Raw genomic sequence first — 16,528 nt, forward strand, 5'->3', positions numbered from 1 at the left:
TAGATTTTTAAAAATCCTTTAAGATATATATATATATATATTGCTCGTGCTGCATAATTTAAAAATAGACTTTACATCTTTACAAAATACAAGTTCTCTATTCTTTAAGGAGCACAGTGAGTACTGCACTTTCAAGCAATGAACAGCAGCATTGGCTCTTACATAAGGGCGAGCTCCCTCTTGAAATCTGAATGAGCAGCTCCTACCAAGTGAAATGTTTTCCAAGCCTGATCTGGCCTGAATTCAGTTACTTTGTTATATAAATGCCTTTTTGTATTTTCCGTTTGAAAGCCAGCATTTATCTACCATACTTGACCTAAAACTCTACACTTTACTCCATGCAAAAAATCGCAATAGAAAAAGTGGGGCGACAACAACATGTTCTCCTAGATTACCTTGCCCAGTATATCACTTTGACATAGCAAATAAATAAGGCGGGTTTAGTTACCTAAAATGGAACGAATTCAACTTTAAAATTTATGTTCATAAGCTAGATTCAAAATAGTATGGATCCTCGTGGTTGTAATATGAAATAAATACATTTTCATTTTGTAAACAAGACGGGAAGACAGTTTTGTAGCTTCTGTTCAGGCCATAGTGACCCAATTACCTGGTCAAAGGGCTGAGTGAATGCAAGAGGAGGGTGAGTTAAAGTTTAACTCCCAGGAATTGTAAACCAAACCTACAGCCACTGAACCTTTGGAGTTTGATACGATGATTAGAATATAACTAACGTGGTGTGCGGAATTCACCATAATCAAGAAACCTTTTCCGGGTGGGGGAACCTCAGAAATTACTCAGGTATGGCCCATGCTTTTTTCGTATTTTCTGTTTCAATCCTGTGCTGTTGTGTCCGTTAGAATGCATGAAAACAACTCGTGCTCTCTCTCCTATCCCTGAGCCTAATCCGGAGAGCTGTCCTTTGAGTCTTTTACTAATGAAACTATCTGAAAATCAAAGCAATGTCTTGGGCTTGCTCTGTCTTCTCAAGCGGAGATAAAATTCCACAAGATACTTCTTGATCGGGTATGTTTCCAAGGCTTGGGGAAAGTGGAGTCATCACTGTGGGTTCGCAAGTGGAACTCATGTGCTGCAAACTTAACCTCCACTTGCCATCAGGGAGACCTGGGTTTCACTGTCTGTCCCACTCTTAGGTCCTGGAAACAGAAACGTGATTAACAAAAGACATAGCTTCCCTTCTCCAACAGCCTCTGGAGTTGTGTGTATCAGTCCCGAGTCCTATCATACTTTAGACCCCACTTATTCAATCAACTCCTATGTACTACCACCCTAAAAAAGAAAAAAAAAGAATCAGGATGGATTCTTGCTATTTCTTCTGCTATTAACATGCTAACCAAAATAATATCCTAAGATATTTGCTTTTCCTTCTAGCAAGGAAAGAAAAACGTTATGGAAAAGCGGTTGTTTTTGAGTATGTTAAATCTCAACCTTGAGATATCTATTTATTAGATCGCTTTCATAGACTAAGCAAACAGCACAGTTCGCGTATTTTCATAGTACCATTTTTCTCAGCCCTAAAACATAGCTAAAAACCACAGTACAATGGCTCTAAAGAGGGAAATAGATCAGGGCATTTCTCTGTCCTATCAGAAATCTCAACTTTGTGCGTGAAGCGTCGTTGCTTCACTATCAGAAAAGCCAGCCACGGAACGGCCCCATTGAACACATCCCTATAGTAGTGAAAGTTACAGATGGAGGTCTACACGGGATGAAAAGTGAGAAATCATTTAATGCACATCCTAGAAGATTAATGTTTTATAAGCCACATATTAGTAAGTTTCCACTCAAGTTGTAATTTAGGAGAATGGAAATGAGTTGTTCTAGCTTGAAACCCTAAAGTCCTAAGCACAAGGCACTGTCAGAGAACAGAATCTGGAGATAAAGGTGAAGTCACTTACTTGTCCAAACAATTAGGGGTTCCCCTGCTGACATGGAGTAGATCCACCTTGTTTATTTTTAAGGCCGTGTTTTCTGAATAAGAGTGGTTTTTCTCAGCTTAAAAAATGCATACAGATTTACTGTGCATTAAATATAGGGGAAAGATAAAAGACAGTTGGCGAGAAACAGGTTGTTTTAAGTGACACTCACAGAATGCTACAGTGGATCCAAAACCATGAGGAGTGGTTTTTAACTAGACAAGTTAATCTGTGATGTTTCAATATCAACATTACCCGCACTGCACTCCGGGGACATAGGGACTCACAAACACGTGTCTCCCACAGGCAATCAAATGAGTCAAGTCAGACAGCAGAAAGGAGGTCTTCTTACTAGTTGGGTGCCCTTCAATATAACTAATGGTTGTTGGGTATTAGATTTTCAAGCACATTTCTAAGCACCTGCTACAAATTTAATCTCATGTTTTCTTAGAATACCCATATGAGGCCAATACTATCATCATTCTATTCTACCATGTATTATATTGTTACTTGTTTGAGGGGCAGACAAGTTACTTAACAGACTTGTTGTTAAAGGCAAGTGACATGGCCAGGTTATGCAGCTGGGTGGTCTCCTTGCACATGGGGACCCTGTACTAAGTCACTAGGATTTACCATGTGATGTGTATCCTATGTGTATTACTATGTGGGTGTTTATTGTTGGACTAGCCAAAGGAACAGGTAATGTAGATTTCTACCCTTCCTTTATAGAGAACTCCTTCTTCCAGGAACACTTGTCTATCAGCATCTCTCCAAATTTTTATTTGTTAGACTACGGGCTAAGGGTAAAATACTTTCATACCCCATGCCTGTTATTCACAACAACCAGATCACCTGAAATCACCAGGTTTGGATCGGTCTCAGTCAAACCATCCGAGAACTCCCAGGCTTTCACAATCCTCCACCAAACAAAGCCAAGCCCAGGTTAAAGGCTTTAAAATTAATCCCAGCAAGAGTGCCAGATTCTTCTACAGGCTTACTCAGGCTGGAACACTCACTCCAAACCTCCCTGGCCTGAGAAGCTGTGCACCTTATTTGAGTTCCCGAGATCTCAGATTCTTCAGATGGGAAATGGATGTCTGTCTACCCACGGAACATTATAAAGTTCCATGTACCGGTGCTTAGGCGCCCACTTGACCCCTTCTACCATGCTCCCATTAATAACAATTCTTTTTTTCCAGAAAAACTTACTTTCCAAACTTACCACCCACTAGCTTTCTCAAAACAATTCCATTAAGATAGAAAACTATATAAATATACACTCATTATTTATATAAGCCATTGCACTTCTTTGGAACTTGTATACACACACACACACACACACACACACACACACACACACACACACACACACACACACACCAACTACAAACAAGATGAATTTTATTTTAGAGACTATTTCTCAAAACTGCTATTAAAAACTCAACATGTCTATATTGGCACCCATAGTTTCCCACTCTGACATTCTGACACTGTATATGTTAACTTTATTACACAGACAGATGGGTTAAAACCTATTTCAGTAACTATCTAAAAACTCTGGTATCCCCTAGGATGCTGGTTAATACTCTGGGTACTATTGCCCAATGGCTTTCATTACCACATGTGTCTGTACATGACTCAGAAAGTTCAAACAAGACAGTATCGATCGACAGAGGATAAACATCGCTTTATCTTATCCATAGACACAGTAACTAGGTTTCTCTCAAGTGCATCTCTAACAGTCCAAACTCCCCCAGGAAAGGCAGTTGGAAGAGAAGCCTCACTCCTGCAGTGACCATGCATATTCAACAGCTAAAACCCATCTGTTCCTTAGCTTAAAACTGCAAATCTTGTCAGTTATCATTAACAAATATTTACTGCCAAACGAATCAGGAAAATTGACTTATCATTTTAAGCCATCAGCCCTATTCCAACCAGGCTATAAGCTTTTAAGGTTATTTAGAATTTTGTTTTTCTAATTGCTTCATTTTCTCCCTTCCCTTCCTTCCTCCCAACCCTTCCTATGTACCTCCCACTGCTCTTTCTCAAATACATGACTTGTGTGTGTGTGTGTGTGTGTGTGTGTGTGTGTGTGTGTGTGTGTGTGCATGCGCGCGCGCACGTGCAGTTTGGGAAGATAGAAAGATAATTAGATAGATATTCTTAAATATATAAATACAACCTACTCAGACCATATGATGTTACTTGTATAAATTTAGGATTGATCATTTTAATTTAATACAACCGAAGTTTTGTGTTGAATATTTTTGACCTCTTCAAATAAAAAGCTAAAATATAGTCATACATTGATAATTGGTTTCAGGGATTGGGCCCAGGACCTCGGTGGTACCCAAATCCTCATATACTCAAGTCTCCTATAGAAAAACATTTCTGTGTTTGCATATAACATATACACATCCTTTTACACACTCTAAGCTCTCCCTGGACTACTTCCTGTCCCTTGCACATTGTAAACACTATTAAAGAGTTTCATGCTGCATTGTTTATATCTTATTGTATATATTGTATACATTGTATATATCTTATTCAAGATAAATGCCTATTTATGTTCGAGACAGATGTATTTCTTTCAAATATTTTTATTTTTTAAAGAATTACTTATGTATTTTATAATATGTATGTATGTATGTATGTATGTACATTGTAGTGGTCTTCAGTCACAGCAGAAGAGAGCATCAGATCCCATTACAGATGGTTGTGAGCCACCATGTGGTTGCTGGGAATTGAACTCAGGAACCCTGGAAAAGCAGTCAGTGCTCATAATGACTTAGTCAGCTCTCCAGCCCCATCTTTCAAATATTTTAATCTGTGGTTGGCTGAATCTATGGATAGAGAACCTACAAATTCAGATGTCCATGTATGTTTGCACTTGTAGAAATGACTGTCTTCACTAAACTATGCTGACATCCTCACTCTCTATCTTGACAGTTTGAAAGATATCTAAGGAAAGTGTATTCTTTATGGATTTATAGAGGAAATTTTATGTGCATCGATATTCACAATCATGTGAACACATCCCAGGCTTGCTTGTTCTACTGGGGATTATTTTCTAGCAATAGTGAAAGGACATAGTCATAAAGATATGATAGCTCCCTGGTTTGCAGAGTGTTCTGCGTCAATAAATAATATGTCTAGTGAGAATTAGCACTCGACAGTTTAACCAGACTATCTAAATAAGCAAATTCAATAATAATTCTATAAAATCCTATTTTTCAATTTGGTAGTAATGACTTTACTTCTTCCAACAATTAGGAAATAGTAATCGGTTGGGATGCTCTATTGATTTAAAGAACACTAGGGATGAGTATGGGGACTACTTACCCTTGTATCTTATTACCATGGCACAGTCTAGTTTATAAATGTATTTCAGGGCCAGAAAGATAGCTCAGCAGGTAAAAGCAATCACTGTGCAAGCCAGAAACACAAATTCAATTCCCAGAACCCATAATGAAAAGCAAGTACTAACTTCCCAAATTTCTCCTCTGGTATATATACACATCCACACTCATACCCATACATCATACATATGCATGCATATAATAATCAACAATTAATAACAATGTTAATAATAATAAATTTTATGGATTAAATTTGTTCTTTGACATTTCCGTGTGTGTGTGTGTGTGTGTGTGTGTGTGTGTGTGTGTGATTGCTTTCAACATAACCTCTCTATTGAAAAATATTAGTGTTAACTCTTTGAAAATTTTACACACTACATTTTGATCACATTTTACTCCCAACTTCTCTATGATCCATCCTCACCTTCCCGGGTCCCTCACCTTCAGGTCTTCAATTTTTAATTAAATAGCTAACCCATCAAATCAAATATGTGCTGTCTATACACATCTCGGTATGAGACTATCTGCAGAAGTTGGCCTATCAGAAGCCGTATCTCCTTTTCTTCACAATTTTATTCATGCATTTATTTAGATATTTTTGAGAATTTCACAAATATTGTTAGATATCATTTACCTTTCCTACCATCATTTGAAGTCCTCCCCATGCTTCCCGCAACTTCCTATTGAAGTCATGACTTCCTGTTTCATAATTATTTTAGTTAGACACACACACACACACACACACACACACACACACACACACACACATACATTTACAAATCCAAGCTGCTGAGTCCCTTAGTGCTGCCCATATGTACATGTGTTTAGGGCCAACCACTTTGAACTGGATGAGCCATCGGGGATTTGATCCCTGGAGAAGACTGACTCTACCTCATTTGCCATTATTTACCTATTGCATCTACACATGCAGCCTTGTGAGATTCCCACAATCCACATAGGCATGTCTATTTCTGCTCTTGTTCAGATGCCATATTTTTGAGATTTTTGGATGCATCTTCCATGAGATACATAAGCGATCCCATCTATCAGGTGATTGACTAGTCCTCCGAGGAGCCACGTTCTAAAACAAACAAACAAACACAAAACAAAACAAACTGCCTCTGTGAGAAGCTATCAACTGTACATACCTTCTCTGTTAAGGACGGGAGGCCCATGAAGCCCTTCTCACTTCATGCTAGAGCATTGGCTGGATTGATCTTGTGCAGTGGGCGGGTCTTCTGTAGGTCTTATTCAGGCATCCACAACTGCTGGGAGTTAATAAAATCTAGCATGTCACTTTTTCACTTTGATCTGTCTCAACCACCTTCCCTTACAATTCTTCTTCCCCTCTTCTTGAATGGTCCCCAAGTAATGAGGAGTGAATGTGATATAAATGCCATAATGGTAGCTGACACCCTATGGTCACTTATACTCTGTACTGTCACCAGATGTGAGTTTCTACACAAACTACTGTCCAATCATAACAAAACAGAACTTTTCTGACTTGTTCTGAGACAAGCACTAATCAACGAGTGGAAAGAGATGAATTTAGAGGGAAGCTTGATACTATGTCAGGTTAGCAGAATAGTAGTGTCAGATTCAACCCTCAGGCTTATGAGTTCCCTAATCATGGGTTCTTGGCCAGGTGTGCAATACAGAGCATGAGTTTCATTCTGTGGGGCAGGCCTTAACTCCATTCAGAAAGCAGCTGGTTACACCTATAACATTTGTCCCACTAGTGTACCATGTCTTACCATGCCAGACACCAATGGAGTTCAAGGATTCCAAGCTAAAGTAAGACTGTGGATGACTTTCCCTCAGTAAGCTGCATAGCTCCTTCCAGTAGTGTGAAAGCATTTCAACTGGGAGGAGACTTCCTAGTTAGTATTGCCTTGATTTCTGTATGTTCTGTATACAATCTATATGATGTTGCTAGCAGAAAAAATATATCCATTTCTGGTGGGCAACGAAGAGCAATGTCAATAGCCTGTATTGTTTGTGAGGTCTATGGGTTACCTTTGACCAACAACTCAAGGCAAGGTATCCCACCTAGCACTAGACTTTGGAGACTGTGGCTTTTGAGAGAGCAGCATCTTCTTTATCCTCTGTGTAGGGTAACTCCAATTTGAGGACTTTATATGACTATATGGATGTGTGAAGGTTATAAAATGGATTCCTATATGGCCTTTTCAAACATCTCTAATGTTGACTATCCTTCCGCCAACCTCCTCATTGTCCCTACCCCTTTATGTCTCTCTCACCCTTGTTCCAATAATCTTTTTGTCACATTCAAGGCACTTTGTTTTGTTTGTGACTCACTGAGTTTGCCCACTGGGCAGCTATGATGATCGTGATGAGTTTGGAAATAACCATTGGAACCTAGTAGGTTCAGAAATAAGGGCACAATTGAAAACAATGGTTCTCACTCTCCCAGAATCCATCAGTTAAGATGTAAGGAATGAGCTTCTTCTTGTGAGCTTCTTCCCCATCCATTACTGGTTATTGGCAAAGCTTGTCTTATGAAGGCCTAGTGCAAGTCACTGTAGATGCCGTGACTTCATGATTACAATGGCCATGTCATTTCTAGAGAATAGCATTTTGCTGTTCTCCTCCCTTTCTTCTGGCTTCTATATTTGTCCCATGCCTTCTTCCAGAATGATCCCCTGAGGCACAGATGGACTAATAGAAGCTCTTGCTGAGGCATGAGCCTGCAACCTATCATTCTCAAAATCTTGGACAGTCATGAGTCTCTTCATTCACTGCTATTCATGGAAGAGAGAAGCTTCTCTCCTTAGAACCAAGAATAGAATTTGTCTATCTGTATAAACATGCATGTGCAGAACGCAGTACGGTGGTATGCCTATTTATCTAAAGAGCAGAAGTAAGTTGGCCTCTAGGATCTATGACCTCCCTAGACATGGTAGTGTTGTTTTCCTATTTTATTTTATTTTATTTTATCTTATTTTATTGGATTTTTTCTTTACTTGCATTTCAAATGTTATCCCCTTTCCAGGTTTCCCCTCCAGAAACTCCCTATCCCATCCCCTTACCCCCAGCTTCTATGAGATTGCTCCCCACCCACTCCCTCCTGCCTCCCCGCCCTGACATTCCCCTACACTGTGGGGATCCAGCCTTGGCAGAACCAAGGGCCTCTCCTCCCATTGATGCCTGACAAGACCATCCTCTGCTACATATGTAGCTGGAGCCATGGGTCTGCCCATATGTACCTTTTGGTTGGTGGTTTGGTCCCTGGGGGCTATGGGGTATCTGGTTGGTTGATATTGTCCTTCCTATGGGATTGCAAACCCCTTCACCTCCTCAATCATTTCTCTAACTCCTTCACTGGGGACCCTGTTCTCAGTCCAATGGTTGGCTTCAAGTATCGGCCTCTGTATTGGTCAGGCTCTGGCAGAGCCTCTCAGGAGACAGCTATATCAGGCTCCTGTCAGTATGCTTCTTGGCATCCACAATAGTGTCTGGGTTTGGTGGCTGCATATGGGATGGATCCCCAGGGTGCAACAGTCTCTAGATGGCCTTTCCTTTAGTCTCTGCTCCAAGTTTACAATGCCAAGCATGAATTCCCTCTTATAGGGCAGGTCCAACAATGCATCCTGGGAGTGCTTGGTCAGCCCCATAACAGTCATGTCTCTATTGTGTATGTGAGCATAGTTTTGATAGGTTGATATACTAGTTCATTTGGTAGATAGCTGAGTAAGACCAATGATATATTATCTCCCCCTTGTAGTCTAAGTAGCATTTCTGGCACCTTTAAGCTATATAGCAGAATAGAAGTATCTAGTTCAATTCCAGCTTAATATATATACATACATACATACATACATACACACACACACACACACACACACACACACACATTACAATCAAGGTATGTGTTGTCATCAGGAATGAAGGAGTCATATCATCTAGGTCTGGTGGGCAACCAAGATTAAAGATAGGAACTTGAACTGTTTGAGGAGACTTCTGGGGGCTTACTAACCAGCAATTCCTGAAAAAGTATCCCACATGGGATGGTGCATCCTACTGCTTCTACAACTAGCTATAACAAGTAAATGTTTTAAAAATACTTCATACCTAAGAATTAAATAAGTTAATATCAAACTTCTTCATGCTCATTTTACTATGTTCTGGTTTAAAGTAAATGAGTTATGATTCATCATTCCATGGGTTCAAGATGTTTAAAGAAGATTTTCTCTGTCTGTGTAGAGTGCTAATGATTCAGGGGTCTTCAGCTATTCTAGCAGATGTCAACTGACTTATCAATCAGTCAGAGGCTAACAACACACTTAGGATACATCAAGGTGAATGAAAAGTCAGTTCCAAAGAGGGTCTAGAAGAAAGCAGCCCTAAAACAAACTGAACCATTCCATTACTGTGGAAGAATGCAGTGAGAGAAATGGAGGTATAGACAATCATAAAATCTCCTAACAGACTGTTGGGAGAGTGCGAAGCATCACAGACAGACGCAATTGCTTTCTGTTTCTAGCAGTGTTAATAATCTTCCCTTTGGCTGTTTTATTGGGCTTCTGCATAGCACTTACCTACTCTGCTGGGGCTATTAGCATGAAGCAAACAGGCTTATTAGATGTACTCAAACCCTATTGCTTCTGATTATTTGTTCTGGAAGTCAGGAATCTAAATCTGATACCATGGGGGAATGAACAATGTTGGCAGAAGAATCTTCTAATTCTCTTTCTCAGAGCCACATAACAGCACCCACACACACACTCCCAGTAGGATGCACACATTTACTCCTAACCAATTAGGACTTACAAGCTGTAATTATGAGAATAGCGGTATTATTAACAAGTTAACTTTAACATTCTCCCGTGGCTCTCCCACATGCTCGGCACTTTGGTGAGCCGATTTAATCCTTCTGCAAAATAGATACGATTACTATATCATTTCTCCAATCAAGAAACTAAAGCTTAGGAACATAAAGAAACCAGAACGAGCCATGCCGCATGCCTCAGTTTGCAAACTAAGAGCAGATGGGTGATTCTAAAACGTATTGCAGCTTAGGAAACTGAGATCTCTTTACAGAGAAAAACTAACTGAATATCCCAAGAATGGAGAATGTCTTTCTAAAAACAGCAATCAAAATTCAAAACTCTAGCCTTCTAGCGGGCCATTGCTTTGTATTACTACCCACTGCACACATCTGAAATTCAGCCTGGTTCTCTGCAAATTCTAGGAGGCAGGGTAATAGGTCCTCCAATGTCAATAAGGACCTATCTCTTCATTAAGTCTCACCTTCCTCTCTGTGATCACATTCATAGACAGAGATTCAGTTAAAGGAAATTCAAATGTGACTTATGGACCTAGAGGTTCAACTTACAGAAGAAATCCATGTGTGCAAAGGTATAGTTAACACAGTGGGAGGGCCAGCCATAGAGCTATCACTGAACACATGAAGCAATTGCTATAAAGGACTTGGCTGCCTCACATCCAAATTCTTGTGATATCTGGAAGATAACAAATTATCTCCTTGGATACACATCCTTAACCCAGTAGGAAGACTAACTAGCTCTGTGTGTATACAGGGAGTCCTAGATAAGACCACGTTCATTTGGGACTTTAAATGAAGATTTAAATGGTCCTAAATATGACTTCACCAGCCTGAATAGATTATGATTTATTTACCATTAGAGTGAATGTTTTTCATATGTTTTCTAGAAAAAATAAATTAGTTGGAAGGTAGACTGTGCGTTCTAGCACTCAAAGCCTAGATAAGACCAAGTATTACATAGCTAGGTAGGAATGGTAAGTAAGTAAGGGGAAGTTGAATAGTGAAGGAGAGAAGGCATGGAGGGGAGACTAAAATGATGGACTTGAAGGAGGTGTCTGTGTGAAAAGTTAAACTTATTAAACAATTCTGACTTCTTATTAGTCGAGGGAGCATCACATAGACTGGACACTGACCCCAGCGTGTCCCTCACTCCCTCGCTGTGTAACAAACACTGTTGCATGTGCAGTGATCGGAACTCGAGTCGCCCTGAGAATGTTATTATATGATCCTTTAAGAAAAAAAGGACAAAACAAAATACCTGAGTGGGAATCCCTAAAATGGGGCTGGCGAGAGCTCTTGTGGGCTGGACTGATCACATGAATTGGATGTCCACATCCTGATAATCATTCTCTGACTTCACGCACATATGTACACCTAATACCTAGACACATACTAACACGCAGAGATGTACAGAGAGACACATGTGTACACATGCATGCACACAGACACTAAATATATAAATAAATTAAATTCAAAAGGCTATAATGAGGCTAGAGAACTGGCTCAGGAAAGAACAATGGCTGTTCCTCCTGATGACCCAGATTCAACTTCCAGCACCCACACAGCAGCTCACAATCACCTGTAACATTCGTTCTAGTAAATCCAAAACCTCTCTCTTCTGGCCTGTGTGGGCACCAGGCACTCACATAGTGTGCAAATGTACATGCTTGAAAAATATTCATAAATATAAAATTTAAATTAAAACAACCTGTAATGTCTACAAACTCATTTTCATTTACCTTTCAGAGATAACACATAAAATTAAATATGTTTCATAATAACAATACTCTTTATTATCTCAGAATTTCAAAGAATGAGATAAAGACCAATAATATATGGTACTGACATAGCAGAAGGAAATATTATGTTAAAACAAAATATTCTAGTCTGAGAATGCCTAGATTCGTAGCCTAGCTCGACCAACTGACTTTGGGTCAATTACTTAACTTCTACTAAAATCAAGATAATTTTTCGAAGGAGAACAGAATTTCTATGTGACCTGCTTCAGACAACACCAAGCAAGGGTCAGCCAACCTTAGGTACAACCATGATTCTTATCACATTTCTATGCTGAGAACAAAATGCTTTAGAAGAAGAAAATGATTAGGAGAGAGATGGACCATGAGCTGAAACATTGAGAGTGGTTTTTAGGATGCAAAGAGACTGAGAAATTAACAGAATTCTCACCCCCAGTTTGAAAAATGTGAGCTTGGCACCCCCTCACCCACAGTTCTGTGGCAGTTTTCCCAAGGGATAAATATTCTCTATCACTGACGGGACCTTCTGTGTTTTGGGTTGTATTTTTGTTTGTTTTCTCTGCTTTTTTGTTTTTTGGGTTTTTTGTGGTTTTTTTTCTTGGTTTTGTTGTTGTTGTTGTTGTTGTTTTTGGTGTAGAATGACTTGAAGGATCTTGGGTAATCATTAAAGCAAGCAAAGTGGAAGGCTGAATCTTTACACTACGGTACAAATCTCTCAGGCTTTGTTATTGACATAGTTACAGCCAGAGAAACCCAAACCACTCAGCACTCAAGGCCACTTCTAAAACTCCAGGTGACTGTTTAAAGAGATGATTACTAGTCATCTAATGTTAGTGTGTCAAAAATGCAAGCATTCAGTACATTATCCAGTCCTCAAACCCCTGCACAAGTGTAGAAACTTTACAATGAGTATATCCCAGAGGAGAAAATTAAATGTAGAGGATAGGATGGGGTGAGGGCTAAGAGAATCAGCAAGACTGCATTGAAAGAATTCCAGACCTGTATCCACTAAGGGACACCAAGAAAATGCTTCCTTCTATGTGGGACAAAGAGGTCCCTTCTGCTACCAAGAATTCTAGTAGTTTGGGTTTTTTGCAACAGTCCTCAGCACCGTCCTAAGCAATCTGCACTCCATTTCTAGCTCCACGTCAGTTAGCAGCTGACCATTCTCGTGAACAAGAATCTGAGGCGGATCCTCCCGTCTCAAGTGATATGTTGATGCCAACTTCCCTGTTGGATCTGGATGCTGGACTCACCCATGAAGAAGTTGGGGCTATTACAACTTACACACTGAGAACTGACTTTTTCACGTGTGCCAGCGCTTCCTCGTAGAAGCCTGTCTTTTTCTAAGTGCAGTGTTGAATGTAAGGATGGTGTTGTCTCTAAAATCAAAGAAGTTGGAGAACCATCTCTCGCAAACTGAGATTAAACAATCATCCTTTTTTCCCCCAAAGTCTCTTAGTTTCCAAAAAAAAAAAAAAAATCTGTATCCCTATTAACTGTAGTAAACTGGTGGTTTCCTAAAGGCAGAAAAGTTATTCTATTCTTTTTTAAGTTACATTGCTCATTCATAGGATGAAAGAATTCCCTCACTAGAAAGAAGAAGGAAGAAGAAGGAGAAAAGTCAAGAAAGCTTCGAGTACCCTTTGTTAAACTCCGTGCTGGATAGTCATACTCTCCGGCCTGCTGAATTGCTACTGTGCCTCTGTGGAGGAGACATCCCTAACCCAAACTCAGAATGAAGAAACGGCTTAATTAACCTGACCCAGGCTTGCATAGTGTTAAGTGGCAAAACTGCAGCCTTCAAGCATCAATCAAAGAAGATGACATCATAATCATGAATAATAATCAATATTGGATGAGAGGCTCTGGGTTTTAATATCATACAGCACAATTGTAAAATTAAGTAAAGCAGAGCATATTGTATCTGGAATAATCTGAAAAATTAGTAATTGTGAAAATTGATGATTATTCAGCTGTGGAAATGCTGAATTAGGATATTTGCAGTAAAATGGATAAGGAAGGGAACATAAAGAGAAAACCTTATTCTTTCTTATATGTGAATCACAGTCTGTAATGTGGACATACACAGAAGCAGACAGGTGGGTATAATAGCATTTAAAAAGGAGGCCACGGAAGGGTGATAGTAGAGGGTAAGGAAGGACAGATTGCAGGCACAAGGGCACACATGGCACGAAAAAAGACATCAAGGCAATTGTTCCTACAGCTTCCACTGTCAGCGTTGTTTTCTTTTATGGATGGCGGATAAACATATAAAGATATAATTGATGGGGACGTGTGAAGCACGAAATGCAGCTCTGTCATCGGAAGAGCCATTCTAACTGAACGGAAGTTTACTGAGATGTAGAGCTTGGAAATAGGCAAGGGTTAATCTGAGTTGCTATGGGACGTTTTCACTCATGAGTTCATTATAATAAATGACATCAGTAAATGAAAACAATAATAAAGTATGGGCGTTAACTATGCAAGTAATTCCAGCATAGGGAGACTGAGGCAGAGGAATTACAGGTTGAAAGACTAGATCCCATCTCAGAGCAATACTGAATTAACAAATACAGCTTTTTGAATTGTCATCTCTGTAACAAGCCACATGACTTGACCCATACAATTAACTGCAGGATAAACTTAAAGAAAGATCCTTATGCTTTTTGAACCTAAAATTCTCTTAGGTCCAATTATTCACCCCAACTTCCTTACAAAAGACTTGCAATTTTCATCTGTTAACATTTTCTGAACTTGTTTCTTGGACTAAAATTTTTTAAAAAGCCACCATTCCTTTTTAAATTTTTAATGTTGAAAGAATAGCAATCGTGTTTGAATGTCTTCATTTCATTGTTTCTTATCTTCCCATCGTGCTGTCTAAGGGATTTTTGTTTCTAGGCTAGTCATAAAAGAAAGGAGAAATAAACAGCACGTTACTGTCACCACTGGCCACCAGGGCTTCATTTGCCCTTGTGTATAGACATCCACAGTCACCATCGCCAGTCTGTGAGCATATACCTACTCACAACACCTTATGGAGTGGGTATGACCTTGTGTTAGCCATAGACTGTGAGAAAGGACAACATCCAGTAAGAATACGTATACATGGGCGTCAAGAATAGTTAGGACCTAGGCTCCCTGAACCCCTATCCAGGATATTGTGCCACGTAGATTGTTAAAAGCCTCTAAGGTAGGACTCCGCAGAATTATTTGGCTACTTTCTGTCCTTTCAAACTCACATGAAAGTTTCTTGACTTGACCTAATCATTCTCTCTTCATAGCTGTTTCCTTCCCTCTAAACACCACTACAAATTATCATTTTGTACAGCTAATATTAATATCTTTTTTAAGGTATTAATAAAAATACTTCTTGTCTGGACTTCATTAAGACTAAGTCCAACCCAAATCAGCTGAGCCAGATCTGGTAATGATACAGGAGAATGAGACTCTCTTATGAAACAATTATCCATTGAAGGTCATGAGTGTGTCAACAGCAAACTATTAAAGAAAATGCGGGCTCGTTTTCTCTCCTGTCATCTCGTTTCTTCCTTCCTTCATACTCTTTTCTTCTTTTCAGTACACTTTTATGTGTCTACCCTATTTGACAGTATGTATTCAATTGTTCTCTGTTACTTTGTTTGAACACATATGGTGTTTATATTAGAGCTCCAGTGAGCTATTATTAACTCCATCGCATAGTGCTGTTACCAAGGGTCCACTTATATCATTTCTTGGTTTTAAATCACAAACACACACATAGAGAGCACATCACACACACACACACACACACACACACACACACACACACACACACACACACCACACACACACACCCACACACACACACCACACACACAACAAACACCACACCACACACACACACACACACACACACCACACACACACACACACAAACACACACACACACCACACACACACATACACATACATACACACAAACACACAACAACACACACACACACACACACACACCCACACACACAAACACACACCACATACACCTTGAGAAGGGATAACACCGAAGAGGAGCTGACTCCAAACGGGCGTCTGTTCTTTCTTCAGAGGTCCCCACCATCTCGGATGTGTTATCAGCTGGTTCTACTGAGGCTGCTCTCTGGTGAGAGTAAAGAACAGTACACGTAATGTGTAATTAATGGTTCAAGTAACTAAAGCCTGAGGACCTCACTCAGGCTGGACACAAGCTCTGTGTGAGCAGATGACGGTGCTGTTCTGACAGTAAGATAAAGGAAGGGGGCGTGAGATTCGGTGTTGTGAGTGGCACTTACTAACCTTTAGCACACAGTTAAATCTCAAACGCCCTGCTTTGAGATGTAGAGAAGTTAACACTTTTCTTCTCTTCTCTTGTACGGTTTAGTTTCCAGCTAAATAAATCCCAGGGATTTCAAGGGCTTCTCTTTAACAGCTAAAGGAAGTTTCAAGCAGATAAGTGGCAAAATGTCTTTGAAACAGAAAAGGCCTATCTCTGTAACACCTGTTTTAATGAGACTATCACCTAGCTAGAAGCATTTCCAGTGAACCACACTATAGGATTTTAATCAGATTTTTAAATAAAAATGGATGATTCTAATTAACTACAGTTCGTCCTCAAACAAAAAACATATCTATGTATCGAGATTGTTTTGC

At 39.6% G+C, this 16,528-nt stretch overlaps 1 protein-coding gene across 2 annotated transcripts in view; it reads left to right on the top strand.

Annotated features, from left to right (window-relative positions):
* Positions 1-717: 717 nt before the first annotated feature.
* The window catches only part of A1cf (APOBEC1 complementation factor), a 75,740-nt gene continuing 59,929 nt past the window's right edge, over positions 718-16,528 (top strand). For both annotated transcript variants that reach the window (XM_032891800.1, XM_032891801.1), the window contains exon 1: positions 718-801. The gene's annotated coding sequence lies outside the window, so the exon portion shown is untranslated. The remainder of the gene's footprint in view (positions 802-16,528) is intronic.

The sequence above is a fragment of the Rattus rattus genome, chromosome 2, assembly GCF_011064425.1.
Source record: "Rattus rattus isolate New Zealand chromosome 2, Rrattus_CSIRO_v1, whole genome shotgun sequence".
NCBI lineage: Eukaryota > Metazoa > Chordata > Mammalia > Rodentia > Muridae > Rattus > Rattus rattus.